Below are 21978 nucleotides of genomic sequence, written 5' to 3' on the forward strand. Positions count from 1 at the left end.
GTCCCAAGCGTGGATTTCCTTAGCTCGCAACCAAAAAATCAAAGCTGGTGACCTTCACTCAGAATCTAAATACATTCTCACTTTGCAACAACACGGCTCAACACATTCATGAGAACTCGTACTCGCATACACGTGCAGGGCCGCTGTTTCCATCAAACACTGCAGGCGGCTGCCTCAGATGCCAGACTCTAGGGGGTGTCAGTCTGACTCCAATATTATTTTAAATACATTGTAACACAGACACATTAGTCATTTGCCTGTACTTTACCCACATTATATTGAGGAACACCTCCAAATGTACTGTATGACTTGCGTGACAAAAAATCACCACTTTTTTGCTTCTTGCTGCCACATCCTATCCCATCCTCATCAACCCTCACCTCCCCAGACAGTATTTGATAAGTTTAACAAGTGCAATGTTGTGTTTTTTAATATGTTTTTGAGGCGATGTCCGCGGACACCAAAACACAGATCAAAGATGGCGGGCACATGGGAACAATCTGACGCACTTCACGCTCTTCACCATCCAATGAGCGAACGCATCACATGTCCGCAGACATAACGCAACCGATTAGCCAATCGTTATCTTGTCCGCGGAGCGAACAGGGAATTGTGTCCACAGAGCAGACATAGATATCACACATTTTTTTAGACCTACTTTTTGATCATTTAAAAAAAACCTACTGGATGGATTTTCATCAAATTTACAAAAGCACGCTTTCGCGACCAAACCGCTGCTCCCCCATTCAGTCTAGGGGAAAAAAATACATTTTGGGACCCCCCCTATAACTTTGCCCCCCCTGGACCAAACCTCACCAAACTTTGCAGAAAAATTCAGAGTGGGCCATATACTTTGTTTGGTGAGGATTCGTCCAGGGGCAGGGAAGTTATAAGCCACCCAAATAGTGTTCTTCCTATGGGATTAGCAACTTAACCATAACTACACAGCCACCATAACTGGAACAGCAATAACCTAACGGTGACAAGACGATTCAGAAAATAAACAAAGCAATTGAATTCACTTACAATGATGCAGAATAGAACACGCAGGGAAAAGACAGTTTGGGTTTGTGAACAGATAGCGTTTAGGTTAATAGTTCCCCCTGCAAAGTACTGAAGTACAAATGAGCAATCCTACACAAATGTGAGTAATCAGCAGGTATTCAGGAATGAATGACAATGTCTAGAGTTTAAATGCAATCTTCCCTCCCCAAACAAGAGAGAAAACCGTTTTGTAAAATGACACTTTTAAAATGACAGGTGAAATGGCTTGGTGAAACAATGCAAAAGGTTGCAAGATGCTTAAAGGGATAGAAATTCTGAGGATAGCAACACTAAACTGGTCCTAACACACATGAGCTATAATATAAACAATAGTGCACTCTTTAGTTCAGGATGGGATGGAAGAAGCACTTTGAAATAGGAAAAAGACAAGTGTAAACATTTGAAAACTGCAAATTCGTGGCAAACTTTTACTATTGTTTGTCGATGCAGTTTGTAGTTGTGGATGTAGCTAAGGATCTTAGGTATCAGTGAGAGTTGGAATTTCGTTTCTATCTTTAAAATTGAAGAAGCTATAGAGGTTTTAGTAAGAGGCATTTTTGCAAAATAAGCACGGAAATGGAACAGGAATTCGGTTTTAAAAATGACAGATCAGTTTTATTACACTATATTAATGACTATGAAAAAGAGGAGGCCACACATGAATCTTCACTGTTACGTGGCCAGAGCAACCATTCAAGTGGTGGATACTCAATTTCTTTCTGGGATTTACTTTAGTTACTCAAAATCACTATGGAGTTATGGTTTTGTAACACAGATGAGAAAAATCAGCGCAAGAAGGATTCTAACAATACTAGGGTTCTGAATTTAAAGATGGGATGGGTTGAGATTAGGATGATACAATGCAGATATGCTATGGGTCACTGTTTTTCCTATTAATACTTACAGTCCTTTGTAATTAAATTGGACCATCGCGGTTCTGGTCATTGGATTGGGTAAGGTCTACCTGCAGCAGGGTACCTCTGGGGGATTGGATCAGTGGCGTGGGTATGATCAATTTCGGACTGCACCTCAGACTGCATTTGGATGGGCCCTTCTGGTCACTGGAAACAGCAGATTACAGGATGCAAGTTTCAACGGGCAAGCCTTAATGGTAGCAAGCCAAGCTGAATCAGAATTATTATTTTAAAATTTTGGATGTTTGAAAGTGGGTCTAGCTAGCAAGAGTTCAGCAATGCTTTGACAGCTTAAGCAGCTGTCAGGCTGGGAGGTCTGGATTCCTCTGACTGCCGGGATAATCTATGATTTCAGCACACTTTTCCTTCCAATAATTCACAGGGAAAATGACTGAATTTAGCGCCAAAACAGCACTTTGGAGATTGTCATTGATTAGAAAGCTGTATTTAAGGGCATTTTTGGATTCTAGCCCTTCTGTGTCCTTGCTTCAGTTGACAGGTGCTTCACAAACACTGGAGTCATGCCAGGGTCCGTGGGAATTGTTGTTGTGTGGATTTCATGCAACAACAGTCATATGAGTCCACGGCAAAGAGATCCTGAAAATCTAAGAAAACTTGTTTCAATTTTTGCTTTTGCTCCAGAGTCTCACAGGCATCAGCTAGGTTCACTCTCTCTTCAACCATCTGCCTGAAGCCCGGAAAGACTTTTGGTTTGGCTATCTCAGCGGCCTCCTCCAGCTGGGTGAAGTCCCTAGTTAAAGTACTAACTTGGACTGATGGCTTCAGGTGGGGAAGGCAGTCCTGGTGGACTTGAAAGATCACCTCATCCCTCCGGAAGTCACAGGTCACCTCTTCCGTACCATAAGGGCAGGAAGAGTACACCAGGAAATTCCCCCTGTGCTGGGTGAAGATCCTGTCTGGTATTGTGTCATTGTCGCTATCACTGTCAAAACAGTCATTGGGGATTGGTCTTATCAGTTCATTACCCTAATCTATGGAAAAATGTCTGTTGTCAACCGCCATTCCAATAATGGTGCCTGCGCCCAGGGTGATAATCCTAAGGTTGCTGTTATCCACCAATATTGGAATGGTGTTGTGTTCAGTATTGATTAATGGTGTTGGGTTTAACCCCAACCCTTGCTGTTGGAGGTGGGCTTTGAGGTGAACATATGCGTCAGGATTTAGCAGTTTCTGTCCTCTTAATTTTTACTTCAAGTGGGAATTGTCGGGTCCATTCTGGGATGGTGACTTCCTCTCCAATCTGAACTTCAACTGCATATGGCAGCAGTTGAGCTGACCAAAATGCTTTCACTGAATCATCAAACTCCATCGGATTACCCGCTAATGGGGACCAGGCTTTGACATTTATTAGGTCCAAACTAATGGTAAAGCAATTGAGATTGTCACTGCCTAAATAAAATGTGGCAGGGACATGTCGCACGACCCAACAATTATGGACTATGCTCTTGTTGCCTATAGAAATTTTGAGCATACACCTGCTAAGCAGGAGATGTTTGGAATTGGGTGTTTTCAAGTGCATTTCCCATGTGTCTATCAATTTAAATGTGGGAATGGCTGGATCTTTTGGGAGTTTTCGGAACATGGCTTCGCTGATGAAGCTCTTACCATTGTTCACACACACTCGGGCGAGAACAGAGTCCTTCCCCCCATTTAACTGAATAGGGATGAACAACTGTTCTCCAATTTTCTGAATGTCAGCCCAGCTTTGAGCTGGTTTCTCATAATTTTGGACTATAGAAGTGGGATTTTCTGATTGTGAATTGGTATAGAATTTCAGAGTATTTCCTTCAAGTGTGGAATGCCACTTGAGACTGGAAGGAAGGTTATTATCAAAAATAGAGAGGACTTCCCATCACCAGTTTGTTGTCCTACTGCAATTATTGTTACGTCTGTGTTTGTGTTGTTTTGAAAGTGGAATTCAATTTGGTCAGGTTTTTGTTCAACCATGTGGCATGTGCCATTTAGACTAACATGGTTGACGCTGTTTTAATTTTATTGGTCGGTTAGTCTGGGTCCAGAGGACCTTGTTTATACAATCTATTAGGGGCGACAATCTACGCAGGATGTCATTCCCCAGTAAACATGGTGTGCCCTCTGGAGTCACAGCTATGACCGGGTGTTTCACCTTGTGTCGCCCAATTTCAATTTCTAAATCTGCAATCCCCTCGACAGGAATTTAATTTTCATTGAAATTCTGAAGTTGTCCAGGAAGAGGGGTGAGAGGGATCTGGTATCTCTCCCCCTTCCTGAATTCAGCTGATCAAAGGCCCTCTTTGACAGGAGGGTGGTTTTGGATCCAGTGTCCACCAGTGCCAAAAATGTACATTGCCCTTGTATTTGGACCGGGACATAAAATCTTCCCTCCTTTTCCTCAAAGAGGCAAAGATAATGTGCATTTTGGGCCAATTGGTGGGTTAATTTCTTTACTCTTGATTCTGACAGAGGGGTAGTTTGGGCAGAATTCTGTGTGGGAACCTGGGGATCTGTAAGAAAAATGTGGCAATTGGTTATTGGGGGAGTTTTGGGCTCCCTTTGGTTCTGATTCTGGGCTGCCCACCCATTTTTGGAGGCAGTCACTAGAATTGGTTTGGATAAGGTGATTTTCCAAGCAATCATTCTGGGGTTCAATGATGGGCAGTTTTATCTCCATCCCCACATTTACCCAGTCTTGATTAGGCTCTCTCGGGACCCATTTTTCTTTGGGAAGAGTTCCCCCATCCCTGAAGGAGAAGATTCTTTTCCCAGAATCCTCTGAGGACCATTCACCTTCAAATTGGAAGACTCTAACCTTCTCCACAAAATGGGTATTTTTAGGCCCTTTATTTCTCCTACCCGTCCTCTGTTCCTTAGGTTGCAGACTTTCGGGAGCAGGAGAATCTGGTTCTGGTTCCTGTGTTTCTAGGGGCTTTTCAAAAGTGGGGAAGGAAGCTTCCTTTAAGGCTTTACACCCCCTTACCCCCTTTCCCCCCTCTCTTGGAACCAGTGGTTTGTCAGGTTTCTCTCCCCGTACCAGACCCTTGATTTGAGGGGTTCTGAGCCGGCATGCTCATCTGAGGGTTCTTCTGAGCCCTCAACATGCAACCCAGATCCTGTCACAAGTTCTGGACCTGGCGCTCCAGTGGGACACCCGCTCTGGCTGGTACCGGAGTCTCTGTTCCATCCTGGGTGGATCATGGGAAGGGTAACTGTCCCTTCTCCCATAATACCCTTGGTTGGGATAGTTCTGGTAACCCTCCACCCTTGGCCTCCCCTCTCCCAGATTGGGCTGTCTGGGCTCAGGAAAGTGTGGAAATAAAGGAGGGCTGTTTTGGGGGTTGAGGTTTGGTGGGTACTGGGTAAAGAAGCTCAACCCGGCATTTGGGGGATTACTACCCTCCTGGGAAAAGTAGGAGGAAGTTTACAGGGTTGGTAGCTACCTGGTTGGATCCCCCCCCTTGGGCTGGGGGAATCCACACATACGCCAGGATGGATCTGGTGCCCTTGTAACAGGGGCTGCAATAATCAGGTGAGTTAGTGGTCCTATTTGTGGGATTACCTCCCTCGCTACCTGTCTGGGATTGTCTGGGCAGGGTTATGATGTATTTAGGGAGTGCATGAAAGAAGGTATTAATGAACTTCCTACTGTCTGTGCGCACCCTTCTAGTGGTCTGCGCAAAGGCACGCTTTAATTCTTGCACAAATTCTTGTGGGGACTGTCTTCCCCACATTGTAGATTGTAGGCCGCCTTGCAGGCCTCTTGGGGGTTTCTATTTACAGAAAAATGTTTTAAGACGGCCGCCCTGTAGGTGGACCATCTTGAGTGATTTTGATCCTCCAGCTCCAGAAGCTGGAGTATTCAGGGGAAAATGTCCACTTGACATATTGAAAGCAACTCTAGCTATCTTTCAAATGGAAAATAGCTATCATTTGCTCGTATAACTCGAGGTGCTCCCAAACTGAATACTTGGCATTTTTATGATAGGGAGTTATGACTGTCCTAATGACCTTGATCTGTTTCAGGGGTTTACTGGGTTGGTAGCTACCTGGTTGGATCCCCCCCTTGGGCTGGGGGAATCCACACATACCCCAGGATGGATCTGGTGCCCTTGTAACAGTGGCTGCTATAATCAGGTGAGTTAGGGGTCCTATTTGTGGGATTACCTCCCTGGCTACCCGTCTGGGATTGGCCCGAGGGCCATCTGGGTCTTTAGTTAGGAGGATTTTGCACATATATTTTTAGGCCCCCCCATCTCCAGATCTAGAATGGGGGCAACCTTCACCTCTGCCATCTCAGCAGCCATCTCAGCAGCAGTAGGGGGTCTTGGCTGGTGTGGGGTTTTTATTTGTATTTTTATTCTCTACTGGTTTCTGCATTTCATAAATACGAGTCGCCTGTTCAATGACCCAGTCTAGTGATCTCTTCTCGTGAAAGTCCCTCATCGGCAGGGTCATGATGTATTTAGGGAGTGCATGAAAGAAGGTATTAATGAACTCCCTGCTGTCTGTGCGCACCCTGCTAGTGGTCTGTGCAAAGGCACGCTTTAATTCTTGCACAAATTCTTCCCCACATTGCAGATTGTAGGCCGCCTTGCAGGCCTCTTGGGGGTTTCTATTTACAGAAAAATGTTTTAAAATGGCCGACCCTTTAGGTGGACCATCTTGAGTGATTTTGATCCTCCAGCTCCGCAAAGAAGCTGGAGTATTCAGGGGAAAATGTCCACTTGACATATTGAAAACAAATCTAGCTATCTTTCAAATGGAAAATATCTATCATTTGCTCGTATAACTCGAGGTGCTCCCAAACTGAATACTTGCCATTTTTATGATAGGGAGTTATGACTGTCCTAATGGCCTTGATCTGTTTCAGGGGATCTTTCAGTAGGGCCCTCTTAATTTGGGTGGCCTTTTTAGTCTTAGTCACCCATGTCCACTCATCCTCTGACTCAGAGGCACTGCTACAGGAGGTGACTATCTGCTCCTCTAGGGTCTCCCTAATTCTGCAAGCTTGGAAATGGTTTGCAGAATGTGGGGGCCTAGTTTCTTGAGACCTGTGGCGCTCAGAAGTGTCTTCTGACTCCCCCTTGCTCCCAGGATTGGCTGAGTACCCCACCCCCCCACTATCCTAGCTGGGAAGAGGTCTTTAAGATACTCTTTGTGGGCCTAGTTTCATGGAGTTCCCCATAAAATTTGACAGACTGATCCTTTGGTAGGCAATATTTTTGAGGATCCAATTCCCTGATTCCCCCCTCACTGGAGGCATCCTGATCAGAGAGGCTAGCCCTAACATTTGGGACTCTGTACAGAGATGCCCAACCATCCATTTCTGTGAGGCGCTGATCTGTCAGTCTCATGTTTCCCATTCTGCTGAAGTCTACCATCCCTGTAGCCCTTGGCTCATATAAGCCAGTGGGCATGAGGGTGGCAGAATCCAACGAACTGAAGGGGTTCAAGTCCCTGATGACAGGGGTCCTGAGGTTATGCTCAGGGGTTTCTCTGTCCCTTCCTGATTCATCTCTTTCAGCCCCTATTCCCTGGTGACATGCCAAAATCTGACTCTTTTGCACCTCTATTAAGTCCTTACTGGTCTCAATGATTTGCTCTTGCATGGCTATATGTATGTGGAGCCTATCCTTCTTTTCACAGAGAGCCTAATTGTCTCTCTGTGCTTCCTGCCTGGATTGGAAATACTGGGCCAATTATTTCTGCAGGAGGCTCAGCTCCTGAGCTTTGTCATTATTGGTTTGACTGTTCTTTTCTAGAGCATCCTCCACCCGCCTGGTGTGCTCTAGTCGGTTTTCATATTCAGTTTTAACTTCACTAAACACCTGAAGGGCCAACTTTTTTTCCTCTAACTTAGTTTTTAATTGGCTGACTTCCTGGCCTAAGGTGTCCCTCTCCTGACTAGAGTGCCCATCTGTGCAGCCAGGTCTCCCCTCTGTTTGTTAAATGCGCTGGGCTTCTGGCACTCCTCATCAAATTCTGCTTGAGATTCTAGGTCTTTAATAATTAATTTATTGTTTTCTTCCTTCAAGGATTCTATGTGGTTCTGTAATGTGACTATCTGTTCTGTGCATGCTCTGTTGTAATTTAACTGTTGTGCCAGCTTCTTCTGATTCTGTTTTAAAGGGTCAACCCTTTCCTGATACTCATCTTGCAGTGTCTGTAATTTGGTATCTTGCTCTGCAATCTTTTGCTGTAAGAGAGCTAGATCTTCCTTTAATTTGGTAATATACTGCCTAGCCTCTGTTTCTAATCCTTGACTCTTCTGGAGCCTTTGCTCTGCAGAGTCCAGATTAGTTTAGATTTTCTGCAGTGTTTCCCCTTGCTTATTTGCCAGAACTCTATTTTCTGCCTGCTTTTCCTGTATTATTCCTATGTGGGGGTACAGGTAGGCCACTTTTTGGCAATTTTACACTGCTCCCTTTTATTTTTGGGGCCAAGTACAGTTTGCTAAGTGCTTGATGTAATGGACCCTTGTCCTGCCATATATCTAGGTCTACGGCAGTTACCTGTTCTTTTATTTCCTTTAACCATACCTGTTCATCCTGTTCGGGCCACTCACCCCTGACAAACAGTGTGTGCAGGAAGTGTTCCCTAGTAATATTAATCTCTACTGGGATCGGCATTTCAGAAACATCAATTTCCTTCTGACTTATTTCAGGGTTAATTTACTTTTGCAAACAGGACCGATTTTTGAAGTATTTCTATTGAGAGGTGATTGTACAGTGTAGCACAGTACCCCTTTTCAAATTCAGAATCACAGCACAAGCCCCCAGCTGTTAAGTATCTCAATGAGGCACACACCCAGGTCTCGCCTAGAATGTAGTGCCCAATGAAACCCTTATTTGTGTCTATAAGTTCAATATTCTGAATGATATACCACTCATATCACACCCTTCTCAAAACACCCCCCAGGTCACACTGAACCAGGAATCAGGTTAGTTTGTAAAGGTGAATATGTATTTATTTATTTAATATTCAAATCACACATAAGTTTAATTACACTGCCCACGGTAGTGGCCGTGTAGTTATGGTTAAGTTGCTAAACCCATAGGAAGAGCACTTTTTGGGCAGCTTATAACTTTGCTCCCCCGGACGTATCCACACCAAACTTTGCAAAAAAAGTATATGGCTCATTCTGAATTTCTTTAGAAAGTTTGGTGAGGTTTAGTTCGAAAAAGTAGGTCTAAAAAAATGTTTGATAACTTTGTCCGCTCCGCGGAAACACTTCCCTGTTCATTCCACGGACAGGACACTGATTGGTTAATCGGCTTGCGTCATGTCCGCGGACATGCAATGTGTTCGCTGATTGGATGGTGAAGAGCGTGAAGTACATCAGATTTTTGGAAATGCCTGCCATCTTCGATTCGTGGACTTCGCCGCTGTCCGTGAACATCGCGTTAAAAACATATTAAAAAACACAACATTGCACTTGTCAAACATATCAAATAATCTCTGGGGAGGTGAGGGGTGATGAGGATGGGATGGAATATGGCTGCAAGAAGCAAAAAGGTGGCCGTTTTATGCTGTGAAAGTCCACAAACAGTTTGGATGTTCGCAAACAGTCCTGAAAAGTTTGCGGACACCTCTGCATTACATTGTTGGTGAAATGCAGTTCTTGGATGGCTTATAACTTTGGCGCCACTTAATGGAACTGCATTAAACTTTGCATGTCTATGTTTGAGCTGATTCTGAGTGAGTATGCAAAGTTTGGTCGGATTCTGTCATGAGGGGGAAAAATTAGTGGGGGGTCCCAAAATAATGTAAAGGCTTATAAATGAGGTACCATTTGATGAATCTACACTTAATTTGGGAAACTGATAATACATTTAGATATGAATGTTTTTTCGAAGTTTGTGGAATTTTGTGAAGAGGGGGCAAAATTAGAGGGGGGTCCAAAATAATGTAAAGGCTTATAAATGAGGTGCCATTTGACAAAACTACACTTCATTTGGCAAACTGATAATAGATCAAGATATACATGTTTTTGTGAAGTTTGGAGGGATTCTGTCAAAAGGGAGCAAAATTAGAGGAGGGTCCCAAAATATTGTAAAGGCCTATAAATGTGGTGCCATTTGACAAATCAAGGGACAAAACATAGAATTAAAGTGGCCATGTCCACCTGGGACTGGCTTTGTGGTAAAGTTATTCAAAATTAGGATAGATCTGAAAGGGAAGACAAATGTGCTTGTGGTAATATGGTAATAGGGTTCTCTTTTTTGCCTTCTGCAGGCTGCCATGGAAAGCGAAGAGGGGCCCTGTATGGAACCCTCGCCTTCCCTTTCCATGGTGGCCATCTTGGAAAAGGTGTTTACTTCCTACACCAGGACGCCACCGCCGTCCCGGTGTATGAAGAAAAATACTCTTTTTTAGCACCCCGGGTTCCCGCTTTAGGAATCTACATTTCTAATGGCCTTCATCCCCCATTTCAGGGTCTGGAATGGGGGGATAATGGTCCAGAGACCTTGTTATCCACCCTCACTTTGCTTGGGCTGATAACTTGGGCTGCTGGGCCGGTATCCACTGTTCCAGTCCCTTAACGGAGGATGAGCGCCAAAATATTTCCATTAGCATAACACAAAATGCAAATGGTAATGTTGGAAAATCTTATTGAGTCTATGTACTTTACTGAGAAATATAAAGTAGATGGAGTCTATACATTTTTTTTCTAGTTCTATTTTTTAACTGTGAAAGGTGGTTCCTAAAGGAATATGTCTTTTGTTGTTTTTCGATGTATTATTTTTGACAGGGGATCTGAGAACGAAAGGTGGGGAGGGAAATGAGGGAAGAGGAACCAAACACTAATATGGAGGGGTAGGTGGACAAGGGAAAATGTTGCGCATGTGTTATTTCTAAGGTAGGGGGCAATGTTTCTCATGCTCCTTGATAACAGCAGTGGTGGTGGCTCTTGGGGAGGAGGGATGGCATTAGCTGATGCCATTTTAAGATAAATAGCAGTTTTGCTAAAAGTATGTACTGCGTACTAGATTGTTAATGGATAATGAGTAGGAATAGGTGTTGGAGCTGTGCAAGGGAAATTGTGAAGGTGATACTTCCTAGATCAGTAGAAAATGCGGTTCTGAACTGTCCGCAAAGCAGAGATATTATCGCGAAGTGTGGACGGGTTCTGTGGCACTGTCTGGAAGGTCTGCTATGAAGTCAGATGTTCATAGACGGCTACGGATGCAAAACTAGTTGAAATAGTTGCAAAAAGTGTATAGAAGTGTTAGGAGGTAACACTTTGTAAATGGGACACAAATATTGCTATATTGGTTAAGTGTGATATTAGTAAGTTGTAGGAAAATAGCATGCACTGGTAAAAAACTATGAAATTCACTGAAAAAACCTTGTTAAAGGTGCGTTATAGTTCAGTTGGAGTAATAAAAACCTATGAAATTGAATGCAAAAACTTTGTTAAAGGGACGTCATGGTTAAGTTGCGCTACTAAAAACCTATCAAATTCAGTGAAAAAACATTGTTAAAGGGACTTTATGGTTACAAGTAAAACCAAAACCCCCCTGAAATTTGCCAGTTATGGTAAGCTAAGCAACCATAACTCGCGCCACCACCATGCACTGCTAAGAATAACAAGCATGACATCAAAAATGACATCACAAATATGATGGTCTACTGGCAGCAGGACACCTCTGGAGGGATTGGATCAGCAGCGCGGTTCTGGTCAATTTTGGACTGCACCTCAGACTGGATTTGGATGGGCCATTCTGGTCACTAGACACGGCAGATTACAGGATGCAAGTTTTAGCAGGCAAGCCTTAATGGTAGCATGCCAAGCTGAATCAGAATTATTCTTTAAAGTTTTGGATGTTTGAAAGTGGGTCTAACTAGCAAGAGTTCAGCAATGCTAAAGTCTGTATTCTGCAAGGATATCTGGATCTTCAAAGAAGTCTGGAGTCAGCTACAAGATGAAGAGTTCTGGAACAAGGTGCTGCCCGGAAATCTGGATTGTGTTCTGGAAGCAATCTGTCCTATGTGTTGTGAAGTTCCTATATTTATACTTTCAAATGACATCCCCCAGTTTATGGTGTGGGCAGAATTTCAAAACACACCCCCACGGCTGTGAGTGGCTGCAGGCATGTGCTTTGTTTTGGTTGGCAGTCAGAACAGAGCTGTCATCTTTACGATGGGATTTAGGAACTCCCACATTGATTTTTACCAAAACATAACTTTTGCACAAATGTATGTTTCTAAAATTATGTACCTTAATAACATCGGACACATACATTTCATATTTGAATGTCTATATTCACATTCAATCCCCATCTTTGTAAGAGCTGTCTTTGTCCTTTTACAGAGTTTTTTAATCAATTTTAACCATAACAGTTTGGATTAATCATTTCTAATTCGGTACATCTCTGGGCGCTTATCATGGATCATGTACATACAATCTTAGTAATATTAATATTAATCGTTCTGCTACAATGAGAATATTTTCATAACTTTGGTCTTTAAATAGTATAGGTTTCATCAATGTCTTCAAATCAAAAGCCTGAAATTAGGTCAATGTCTACCAATTTTCAGATTTATCCCTCTTTTGGTTGCTCAGTAAAAGAGTTTCAACTTTAATCACAAATAAGGATTTAAAATGTCTGAGCTGTTTCTTTTTTCTTTGTACCTCCCATTCAAGGCAACAGCTGTCCAGTCCTTTGATCAGGGAGGTGTGTCCCCTTCCTGGAGAAGGAAGTATCCTGCCCCTCCCAGCAGAGGTCATTGCTCAGCCTGTCCTTTGTACTTGGCTCAGCCAGAGCCGAATGTCTGATGCTCACTTTGTTGTCAATATGCGGGTACCATTTGGCTTCCTGTGTCAAGCTGGGATGTCACCTTTCCCAGGCCAGGCACTGCCCAATCAGAATTAAACAGTTACTTCCACTGGGTTACTCTAAGATTCACAATAAAGTTTTTTCATTAACACATATAAAAATAAGCACAGCTTATAAGGGATTTGGACATTTAAAAGAATTAAGCCCTCCACAAACATGCTATAAATAGGCACATTTTGCAATTTCTTCCAGAAAAAGAACACCTTTAAACTGGGTTTGCAGCTAATTTCCTTAAGCAGCTGTCTGGCAGGGAGGCCTGGATTCCTCTGACTGCCTGGATAATCTATGATTTCAGCACACTTTTCCTTCCAATAATTCACTAGGAAAATGACTGCATTTAGCGCCCAAAACAGCACTTTGGAGGTTGTCATTGATTAGAAAGCTGTATTTAAGGGCATGTTCGGATTTTAGCCCTTCTGTGGCCTTGCTTTAGGTGACAGATGACAGTTGACAGGTGACATTCAGTGATGCCTGTTTTTCCACCAACTTTGTCTGTGTATGGCAGGGTGTGCAGCTCTTTTGCGGTTCATGAACCATGCATAGTTTTGCAGATTTGGCGCGCACAGGGGTTATCCCTTCAATATTTTGGCAGTTTTCTTTCCCTATTGGAAAAGAGGTGCAGTGGGGTGCCTTGGCATGGGTAAAAATATTCCACAGCTACTATTGGTAGTCCACTCCCTGTCCTCTAAGTGCTCCCTACCTCTATGAGACTGTGAATCCCTCCCAGAATGATGCAGTCTGGTCTCCTCTCCCCTCTGGTGCTGTGGGCTCTCAGGGAAACTTCCCTTTTACTCCCCTTTTCACACATGGGAGTACTCATCATCATCATCCCTCCTCATGGGTATGGTGGAGAATTCCCTCCAGCCCCCTGAATGTGTGAAGGTTTTTAGAAGACTCTTTTGAGGTCTGGACTCTGGTTCTTTTCTGTCTACAAAGAGGACCAAGCGGTCCCTGCGTAAAATTAGTTTCTGCAAATCTAATTCCCTCATCTTTTCATCATAGGAGCCCTCCTGGTCAGAAGTACATGCTAGGGTTTTTTTTTTTTTAAATCTGAGGAGAGATGAATACCCATCTATATCTGATAAAGACTTGCTTTCCGGCTCAGTTAGACTAGGCCTGGTGGAGTCCAGCTGCTTCAAGTTTCCCTGTTCTTGAACATTGACAGGCATGAAGTTAGCAGCACCCTGCGTATATAATGTGTTGAGTTTGCTTGAGGTCCCTGGCAAGGATGTCATCACTCTGTGATCAGAGGGTGCCTTTCCATATGATAACTGGTCGGGGTGCCTCAAAGCCTGTTTGTATTTGGCTATTTCCTATTCCAATCCCTCAGATTTTTTCTCAGCCCCTATATTTTGGTGATATATAGAGGCTTGAGCTTTCAACTCTGATACGAGTGCTTGAATAGCTTCTAGTACTTTCTTATGTGCCAATACTTGGTCACTGAGTCCCTTGTTCTCCTCACAAAGGGACTTGTTTACCTTCTATGAGGCTTGTATTGTCTGGGCATATTCAGACCTCTTCTTTTGCAGGAAACTGATCTCCTCTCTTTTTGCACTTTTGGCCTGTGGTGCCTGCTCTATGTCAAACTCTTTTTGCCTCACATGTTCCATTAATTTTAAATGTTCTATCCACATGTCAGTCAGATCCTGAGAACATAATTCACTTTTCTCCATGTCGGTCTTTAACTGACGCACTTCCTGAAACAGGGAACTTTTCTCTTGACACAATTTGCTTTTCTCTTCCCTGAGCTGCTCTCGCTGTTGTCTTACAGAGTTCAGATTTTGGTGCATCTGATCGAATTCCGCCTGAGAATTGACATCCATAATGATCAACTGACTATTTTCATCTTTCTGTTGTTAAATCTGCGTTTGAAATGCAAAAATGTCCTCTAAGGAGGCTCTATTGTGCACAACCTGCTCACTTAATTTTTCTTGACTCACCCTCAGGTTTTCAACACCTTCTTGATACTCCTCTTTCAGTGCAGAAAATTGAGCCTCATGCTCTGAATTCACTTGCTTTTGTGTCACTAACTCATCCGTTAGCTGCTAAATAATGTCTTTTAATTCCAACTCTGAATGTTGGCTCAGTTGCGCCTTTTCCTCTTATTATTTCAACTCTCGCTGTGCTTGATCCAAAGGCTAAGATTGGTTTTGCACAGAGGTTTTACTATCCTGGTATCTTTTTTCCATGATCATCATATGGATGGACATATATGCTGTGAGCTGAGTCATTTTAATTTGCACATCTTTGCTGGTCTGTGTCATATAAAAGTATTTCAGGGCCTAATGTTACAGCCCATTATCCTGCCACATATCAACACTAAGTACCCCACAGCCCCAGATAAAATTATAGCAGTACCTTGATTGTACCATTTTCTGCCTTCTGTCTGAGTACATGCCAGAAGTATTGACTTTATACTCGGTGAATCAACTGTATGTAGGATGGTAGAAGGAAATGTATTTTGAAGATTATATTAATATTAATCATACATTATCATCTGAAATCCATAGTAGACATAGGTGGTATGTACTGACCACAATCAAACCACAAGCAGTTGATTGTATAAATTATACTTACAGAGTCTTAGTTGCAAATTAGTGGTACTTTAGATTGTGCTATTCTCTTCTTCTAATTTCAGCACATGCCTGAATTACTCCTCTTTTGTCTTTTGTTAATCAATATGTATGATGGATGCTTATGTATCTTGAAGTTCTTATTAATTTGTGGGAAAGCAGTATAAATTTACTTAATCTGTCATAAGTCATGTTTCTGTTTTTAGGCTTATGATATGTGACTGTGAAATATTAATGGTCTTTTTCTTATTTTTTGTGGTCTGTGAAAATTGTAAATTTATTTTAAAGTACTTTTTTCTTTTCATTTCTGTTCTCTTCTATTTGTCTGTTAAGCAATTGTATATGAAAAATGTTCAGTTTTAAGATTGGAAAAGTGTTCATTTTACATTGTAATTTTGTAAAGGTTTTCATTGTAAAACCATAAGCAAATAAAAAAACATTTGCAGAGGTATCTTTCTGCATCATTCTAGCTTGCCACATTTCATGCTCCTGTTCTATTCATTCACCTTTAATAAACAATTTTAATTTTTTTTTTTTTAAATGATATAGTTTCCTTTTGAAAACTTTTAATTTATGCTTTATCACATCTAACTTTCACAGTCCAAAGAATTTGGATGGAAGGTGCTTCCTGGCCATATTAATTTCTACTGTGCTCATTTTGAAATGTGTTCTGCACCTAATATGCTCTCTATGCAAGGGCAAAATCTCAACCCTGTTCCTGATTGGTTTGTACTCACAATGACAACTCAAATAAACACTTTTATCTACACGTCGCCCTGAAACCAAGGGTGCAGGTCTGAATGGCGCATTCACAATGCAATACAACTTTCCATCCACTGAAATGCAATTATACCTAAGTGAATAGTCTGCTGCTACTGCACTGTTACAGGTGGAAACTCTCTACCAATCCTGGCACACGCCCCCATTTTGTCACGGTTTATTACACAGTCACACTCAACTCAGGGTGTTCTTTTACCCCCAATGAATGTGGCGCACAACAAATGACTATGATTTTGATTTGGTTAAGTATGGTAAGGGCTCCAACCCGTCTCGAATCCAACCTCAACTAATACTCGGTGCCACAATAGACTAGGAACCAGGCCCGTGTGTAGGAAGAATATATACTTATTTAAACCAAATTTGACAACCAGACTAACATCAGCCACCAGTGCTGTGGCAACACAAGAACAAATATGACTTCCGTAAAGGCAAAACCAACACAGAAAAAGAGCAATTGAAGACACATAGTGATTCCTGATTTAGTTATAATACTTTTCTCCCAGCAACCCCTTCCCTCCAAACATCAATAAGACTTAGCACCTCTGAATTTAAGGCCAGTGGCAGAGAGTGGGAACACAATGCGAAATTCATTTTGGGATTCTGATCAAATGCAATCTTTGGAAAGAAGGAGAAATGTGTTCTACTTCTGACCATAGATGCAATTTGAGGGAAAGAAAAGCAATGTCAAAATTTGTTTTGCCACACCTAAAAGAACAGGCCAGGCTTTGTGGTTTTGGTCAGAGCACAATGGGAACAAAGAGTCAATTAAATGTATTGTTACCACACATGCAAAGGAAATACCAGGCTTCACACTTCTTATTTAAAATGAAGGGGAACAAAGGGGAATTTTGTTTTGCACCCTGCACACTCACATGGAAACAAGGTCTTGCGATTCATTCTTTTGACAAATCTTTATGTCTATACCTGCTCACAACACACTGGGAGGAGCGTGATTTCTGAAGGGGAATTAATTGATTAACTTTAATTAAATATGCTAAGGATCTACATAGACAAACAGGATATTTTGCTATGGGGAAATAACTTGATCAATACTTCAAAAGGCAGGACCTACAAAATCTTTTGCTTTGGGGATAGTTTTACTTACAGGAGAAACCTTGTAATGTACATCTGGGAACAGCAGGGCACCTCTGGGACAGCAAGGATGTCGGTCAAGGATAGTCTCCTCTGAATTCTCCAAGGGGTACCAGTCAGCTTCTCTGTCGCCTGGTTCCTGTCTCCACTGCAAGGTCTGGACCTCGCTACTTGGATGTTTCTCGGAAGAATTCAACCTCGGGATGCCTCCCGGAAAAAGTGAAAAAGCCTTGTTCTAATGCCAACTTGTCTTCTTATAGGGCAAATGACATCACACACTTGTCATGATTCCTGCAAAGGGGATTGCTTGGTTTTCACTTCCCTCATGCCACCTGTTTGCTAATAGGACAAGGAAATGAGGGGTATGAGTTAGGACAGCTGTGGGGGGAGAAAGCTTTGTCATTGCACACTGACATATGGGCTCTGCATGTTCAAAACTCTAAAAACTATCAACATGACAAGTACCCTCATTTTGGAAATCTTTACATGCATGAATATATTCTTAAGAACAGCATTTTAAGGCAAATCAGATGATGCTAATCTGAAGTTTGCATCCCCTTCCTATGCAGAGATATGTTTTTTCTTAATTTACTCAGGAGCCGTATCAGTGAAAAATATACCACTTCATAGTTCTCATGTTAATTATTTCCTTCACCCTCAAACCAACTTTTGAATCTCTCGGAATCAAGGGAAGGCAATTATATATGAAAAAAAATGTTCAAATTCTGAAAGTCTAGTGAGCACTTATCTTATTATACTGTTATTTGGAGGAGGAAAAACAAAAAGGAAATTCTTTTATTTCTTGTAAATGCAAGACGCTTGGTTTCAATTACGATTTTGGGATCACAGTCTCATGTTGCATAAAGATATTGTACACGCTAACGTCTGTCTCTTTAAGTAAAAGTGCAGCTCTACATGGATTTATTAAAACAGCATTGTCAGGCACATGTCTCTCTTTTCCTTGCCGAAATGCATTGTGCATATCTTTGCATTTTTGAGATTCAAACCCACTTCCTTTCCTTTGAGTTTTAGACCTGTTTTTGGTTCAATGGGCCTCATGTCTGACGTCACCATTTCTGTGCTGGCCTTATGCTTAAATGGGCATTTACAAATCACTCTGACCTCTTTATTTCTGGCATTCAGGGGCTATATTTCACCCCCAGGCCCCTAGACACTGACACATGTGATTACAAAGCAGCCACTTTTACCTTAAAACATGAGTCTGTTTCTAAATAATGCCTTTACACCCAGTTGCCTGTAGCTCATCATTCACATTTTTAAAAGCAGCTCCCAGATCCTCTGTTTTGCATCTGCATCACCTGCCAAGCGACAGACTCTTACAATGTTGGACAGGTTCATATCAACCAGGTATGCATGAGGAAGACCCTCACTAACGGAGTGTTTGTTGGCATTCATAAAAGATTGTGGTGAAGAGTAGACATTGGTCAGCAGCTGGGACTGACTGCTTGTAAATAATGCTGCATCTAGAGCTGTGCGCTGAGTGTTGCAGAAACTGCTCATGTAGCCTGTCCAAAATGTGCAAAGTAGTGTTCCAGCACATGGGTACTGAGGTCTTTAGGTTCTGCAGTGGTAGCGTGTGGCACTCCAGCACTTTGTTCAGTTGTTCAATTGTGCATTTTTGGCTTGATAGGCCTTCATGAAATATAAGATGATCTTTATGCCAGTGAAAATGTATTTCATATGTCAACAATTTCAAATAAAAGATGTATCAAGCAGGTGAACATCTTGTTCAAGGCAGGGGGTGTGCATTGCCTTGCAAATGCATGAGACAGCAAGGGCAATCAATCCACATTCTGCCACAACAAAATCATAATCCAAACTACACTGTACCTACACCTACCGCCCCCACCACCCCCGGCTCACTAGTATTGCATCACTCATGTTGTGTTGTCCATGCATCTGTTAGCAGGTATTTTATATCAAAATCCCATCAAATATTACTCTGGGAGCGCATTTCATGGCAGTAATGTAACTTTTTTAATTTTGTATTTTGCAGTCCTTTTGAAGACTGATGACATTACCCCAGCCAATCCAATCTAGTGTAAGACATTTTTGTTACAATACATTATGGAACAGCAGAAGTGACGTGCCAAATGTGCATGTCCCTCTTGTTCTTCGGATATGTATTGCCAAGCAGTCTATTTTGAGGAATTACAACACCCACCAATTGAACATAGCATATCCTTTTGCTAATCCTTCTCTCAATTTGAGGGTGCATCAATCATACTGACTGTGATTAACAAATGTGTACTGTGGACATAAAGTATTGTAGATGTGTTGCATTTCTCTTAACTGTAGAGTGGTGTTGGTGGGCACCCGTGCTGGCACATGCATCAGTGGCTCGGTATGTATATGCCAACATACTGTAAGCACATAATATCATGTTCTTATTAAACGTTACTAATACAGATGGGTATGACCTTTTACATAGCCAATCTGCCCCTCATATGGTATGTGGTTGGAAACATCAGCAACATGCAGGTAGTATCTTTAAAATGTGTTTCCCTGTATTTGATATGGGTAGGCATGCAATATACGTTCATACAATAGTGATATAATGTGATAGGTAACATTTAATGATTTCAAAGCCAGTTTTTTAAATTTCCTATCTGCCCAAGTACATACCCATTCACATAAGCAATGTTCTTCTTACTTGTCAGTAAATGGTTTGGAATAACATTCCCATCAACCCTACTAAGGCAATTCAATAGGGAAAAGTAATGGGAGCTGTAGTTAAAAACACTTCATGACCTTTCAACTAGCATCATCAATCTATGCTTCCCTTGCTTTCATATTCATATGTGTCTCCCGTGTCTTATCAACTTCCTTCCTTCTCCTGCTACTCCTACCCGCACTGCTCTGGCACCCTCTTCATCTTCTCTGGCTACCTTGTCATTTTCTTCTACCTGCTCGATCCACTCTCTGGCCCCTCTGCCACCTGCGCATGGCGTACTTCATGCCTGTACCCCTCCATGGAAGCCTTTCAAATGTTGAAATCTGCTCCACGTCACTACTCTCAACTCAAGATCTGCTGTCAAACACTTCTCTGATATCTGCCACCTCCTTGAAGAATTTGACCTGGATTGTAACGCTCACCTGATTCCCGCAGAGGCGCCGGTCTTGACTGGGTGAATGCCGTATCTTCAAAGGTGATGTGTAACACACGGTTGGCTCTTTGGGCTGGACCTCTGTGCACTGTATGTCTGACTCGAAGAGTAAGATGTCTGCAGATAGAAAATATGGGATTAATGAACTGGGGTTATTGGGTGCCTCTCTCCTCTTCCCTTTCTCTTCTCCTGTAGAACCCCAAAGGTTAACACCCTCACCTTAGGTAAGTGAACGCCGAGCTCTCCATCTGCCTCGGGGCAGGGTGCCGTAACCAGTTTCTTCTCTGGATAAGGGTGCAGGCCTCTTGACCTCAGAGGAGTGCTGTCCGTCGTTAACTGCACGAACGGTAAGTTCTGGGCACTTCAAATGTCTTAAAAGTCTTTTGTAATGATATCTCTTGTTTTGCAGGGTTCCGGCGATGGCGGATGGCGGGCTGATGAGAGTTGAGGATCGAACCCGCGTGAGGAATAGAAGCGCCTGGAAGCACGTAAGAAAGCGCTTGTAGCCTGCTTCACGATGCGCACTAACTGTCCTTTTTATCTTGCAGGTACAAGTTTGGAGCTTTAGAGAAGCTGAAGGGTGCTGGAATACCCACTGGATTCGGCGTGGGAAGGAGTAATGGCACGTGAGTAATAAAGTTGCCCAATGTCTTTAAACGCACCGTCTTTTGTCTTTCAGATGCGGGATGCAGCGCCGAAGGCCTCCGGAGCGTGCGAAGAGCTGGTAAGCTTTTGTCTTTCAGATGCCGGAATGCAGTGCGAAGACCTCCGGAGCATGCGAAGAGTAGGTAAGCCTTTGTCTTTCAGATGCCGGAATGCAGCGCGAGGCGTTGGTGACAGCCGATGGACCAGGTAAAGATGCGCTGCCACTGAAGACCGTAGTGCTAACCTGTTCTTTCTTTGTCTTTACAGGTGCTGCTGAAGACTGGATTCCAGGATGGTAAGCCTTTGTTCCCTTAGGCCCAGGATCAGAAGCAGAAGACACGATGAGCGTTCTGCTGCAGAGAATGCAGAATAACACAAAGCAAGATTCATCCATCGGGTGTGGTTTAAATAGCCTCCTGTAGTGCTTAGGTGTCTCCTTCCACAGCCACGCCTAGGTAAGAAAAGAGTTCCTGCTTTCCAGAAGAGTTCCAGTATTCTGAACCTAGGGAGTGGCTCCTGCCCCACCCAACAGGAAAAGTAGTCCCAAACAGAAGAGGATCAGGGGTTCAACTGGCAGGTAAGTAAGCAGCATGGTCTGCTGCAGGTAAGTCCACCCAAGCATTATGAGCCCGGCGCTTCCAGCGCTGGGACTGGGCATCTTTATGAGCCTGGTGCCACTGGCGCCAGGACAGGGTCCAAAAGGTCCCAATTGGGACTGGCTGGCACTCGGAACCGGGGTTATGGGTCTGCTTCCAAGGGAGTCGGGCAAGTCCTGATCTTTTGGAAGCAGAGATCATGACACTGGATGCCCTTGCTCTCTCTGGGACATGGTTCACGGCAGCTCTGTCACAAGGTCTGATACTCTCCTCCCTGATGTCTACAAGATCGTCTCCAAACCCAGACCCAACCGTCCCGCAAGTTTTGTAGCCCTGATCTTTTTTTGGAGTGGGTCCATGCTTCTGTC

This window comes from Ambystoma mexicanum, chromosome 6q (genome assembly GCF_040938575.1).
Source record: "Ambystoma mexicanum isolate Mex_15411 chromosome 6q, UKY_AmexF1_1, whole genome shotgun sequence".
Taxonomy (NCBI): Eukaryota; Metazoa; Chordata; class Amphibia; order Caudata; family Ambystomatidae; genus Ambystoma; species Ambystoma mexicanum.